Here is a 3,838-nt window from a genome sequence, read left to right as displayed (position 1 = left end):
CGCGGCCACCACGCGGCGCACAACTCTGCTTCTGTCGCCACTGATGATGGCCGATTCAGTTGGTTCAGCGCTCGCGAAACCGACTGACGGCAGATTTGGCGAGGCACAAACTTCTAATCCGTGAAGAGTTAGCGTACAAAATCTAAAAGAAAGTCATAGACCTACATACCAGCTACCATTCTTGTTCAAGGCTCTAGTCCTAATTCTCAACCAATATCGAGTAAAATCATCGCAAAACTGGCTGCATCGACACTGTCAGTTAAACTGACTTAGCGAAAAATTTAAGTGTGAAAACAGTGCATTGTTGGATTTTTTCTCAAAAAGACTAAGCTATGCACCTTATTAGTTCATGACCCAAACATAAAAGTTGTTCCCCATATCAAATACTACAACTTTGCTTTAGTGATCACATACATGCATAGTCTCTAGCACCTAGTTCAAACTTAGTCAAACATGCTACACTCAAATGATGACTTGAACAAGAACTATGACTTGGTGATCTATTTAGCCCTAGCCATGAATACCAAAGTTGTTCATAATGTTCTTCTAAACATGTTTAAGTATTTGCAAGGTCACACCATCATTTCATGTATTAGTCACACATAGGGCTATCTAGGTCAACACATGTAACATTACTTAAGTGCTTGATCATGAAAGGTGACCTTCATGAACAAGGTTCCATTTGTTAACCTAAGTGTAGCTAAGGTGTTTTAGTGACTAATATTACCCACTTGCATTCATTTACACATGATCATATGCATATATTCCAAGAAACACGAGATAATAAGCAATGTTTCATATGTTTTGATCAAATGTTTCAATTGTAAATGATGGTTTATGAATGCTTGATGCTCATGCTCATGTTATGCAAGTCAAGTTATGCAAGGCTAACACCCAAGGTTTTATAGACGCCTGGGTCTACTCGTGACTCCACCTTGCCTGATCCCACGGCGCGCACCGACGCTAAAGATTGAACTCTGTTACATCCAAACTAAACTTCCTCGCCCGATCCCCGGCGCGCATCGACGCCGGGATCAATAAGTTCTATCTCAATCCAATCCCCATGCTTAAAACACCTCAGCTGCACAACGACGCCATGGTTAAACAAAATCACGTCTTAAAACTCAAAACACGCGCACCCACAGACCAACACACAACGAACCCCCCTGGCCGGTTCCGCCCGAACCACCCGGGGGCTCGGGGGCTACACCCGCCAGCAAGACAAAAAATCCCTCGAATGATTTGGCTCAAATCACCCGGGGGCCTGGGGGCTCCTATCGGGTTCATAAACCTAGGTCCCTCGAGGACCGTCTTCCACGCCCAGGCTTGGCCTAGGAAAACAACATATATTTCATGGGCCAGCCAAAAAACTAAAACACAGCAGGCTAGAAGGGAAGTCCAGTCATCGACCAGAAGGTCTACCCTTAATAATAGCGCCCGCTCATCAACTTCTTTGGCCCACATCTCTGACCAGCGCACTCGCTTCAGGCACCAGCCGTCTCCAAGCAGTCTCTTCAATCAGAAGGCTTGGCCCAAAACGCTGCTTCCTACTCTGACCCCACAACTCCGACCCCACGACTCTAACCCTACGATCGGGGCTCATGGGAAGCCTACTCACTGCTCTTCTCTGACTGATGTACTGAGAGTCAACTAGAGTCATCTGACCGAGGGGCTCCCCATTCAGAAAGAACCAGAAGACATGCGGAGAAGGCAAGGCAGGCTCACAAGTCAAACCACTGTACCAGGGACCATACCCTACATGAAACAATGCTCTACAGCCCCCCTGACACAAAGTATTGTAGGGGCTGCTAGAAACTCCCATATGGTAAGCCCCCCCCGCGTGTCTCTAAACATCAATCGTGGTATGGGCCTCTAGGATTTGCCATACCGGGTGAACATAGCGCGGCTCCTCACATGCCACAAGGCATCCAGAAGTATTTGTAGGTACCGGCGTCCATCCTTCCTGAAGAAGATAGCTCAACCCCACATGCACATCTAACATCCTACAGCAACATCGACAGTATTGGGGGGCTTCAACCATGACCAGTTTTCATCACCGTAGGTAGCAAGGCTTAGAAATATCTGTACTCTCTCTCTCTCACCTGTAAAAAGCCATCCCTTCATCTATAAAAGGGGATGTGCTCCCTCCAACAAGGAGAGATCGACTTCACAAAGCTTAGACTCACTAGATCGACATCAACCCCTTACAACCGCAGGACCACCAAGTTCCGACCGCAACCCTTTCGGTCGGAGCCATCCGAACCTCTTATATACCCCCTCCTTTCTCCTTCTCATTTGTCACCCCACTACAAAATTTGAGCACCTAGGCTTAGGAATAAAGTCACCGATCGACCCTGACTAGACATAGGACACGTTGCCTGAACCAGTATAAATCCTGTGTCATTGAGTGCTAGGCCACCTCCGATCACAACGTACAGCAAAAACTACAAATATTACTAGTTGGTCACTTTCTGCACCGACACCTAATTTATCAAGTGATCATGAGATAGGTAGCACACTCCAAGTCATGAAGCAAATAAAGATCATAGCATGATGAAGATGATGCCATGGTAATGATAAAGTGCTTGGACTTGGAAAGAAGAAAGAGAAAAACAAAAAGCTCAAGGCAAAGGTATAATTTGTAGGAGCTATTTTGTTTTGGTGATCAAGACACTTAGAGAGTGTGATCACATTTAGGTTTGATAGCCATACTATTAAGAGGGGTGAAACTCGTATCGAGATGCGGTTATCAAAGTGCCACTAGATGCTCTAACTCATTGCATATGCATTTAGGATCTAGTGGAGTGCTAACACCCTTGAAAATGTTTGTGAAAATATGCTAACACATGTGCACAATGTGATACACTTGGTGGTTGGCACATTTGAGCAAGGGTGAAGAAGTTAGAGGTGAAAAGGAGTTAGTCTTGCTGGTCACTGAGTGACCAGACGCTGGTCTTAGAGGGACTGGTGCGTTTAGTCAAGTGTGGCAGCATAGACACCAGCGTCGGTCATCGACCGGACGCTAGGTCACGGACTGACCGGACACTGAGGTCTAGCATCCGGTTGTGTTGACAGATAGCATAGAATGAAGTCAACGAGTGACCGGACGCTGGCTGTGTCCGGTCGAGCATGACCGGACGCGTCCAGTCATGAAATATCATTTCTAGAACCTTACTGGAAACGACCAGACGCTGGAGGCTCAGTGTCTGGTTAGTTTGTGCACAGCGTCCGATCGGTAGATGACCATTGAAATCTGATGAACAGTATTTGAAGTAGAGGGACATGTGGCGTGAATCACGTGATCGGACGCTGAGGGCCAGCGTCCGATCAATCCGACCAGAGCGTTCGATCACCCCGCATTATGCCCAGTGAAGGGGTGCAACGGCTCTATTTCATGGAGGCTTCTATTTAAGCCCCATGGCCGATTGAAACTCACACCTTTGGCCATTTTCATTGACATAGCAACCTTGTGAGCTTAGCCAAAGTCCTCCCACTCATCTCCATCATTGATTCATCATCTTTGTGAGATTGGGAGTGAATCCAAGTGCATTGCTTGAGTGATTGCATCTAGAGGCACTTGGTGTTCGTGTTTCGCTATGGGATTCACTTGTTACTCTTGGTGGTTGCCGCCACCTAGATGGCTTGGAGCAGCGAGGATCGTCGAGCAGAGGTTGGTGATTGTCTTCGGCTCCAATCGTGGTGATTGTGAGTGGTTCTTGACCTTTCTCCGGTGGAGAGCCAAAAGGTACTCTAGTGGATTGCTCATGGCTTGTATGATCCCCATCTTGTGTTGGTTGTGCGGCACCCTATCGAGGGTTTGGCGTGTGATGCCAATTAG

Source organism: Miscanthus floridulus, unplaced genomic scaffold (genome assembly GCF_019320115.1).
Source record: "Miscanthus floridulus cultivar M001 unplaced genomic scaffold, ASM1932011v1 fs_419_2_3, whole genome shotgun sequence".
Classification (NCBI taxonomy): domain Eukaryota; kingdom Viridiplantae; phylum Streptophyta; class Magnoliopsida; order Poales; family Poaceae; genus Miscanthus; species Miscanthus floridulus.
Note: the sequence above shows the minus strand (reverse complement) of the source record.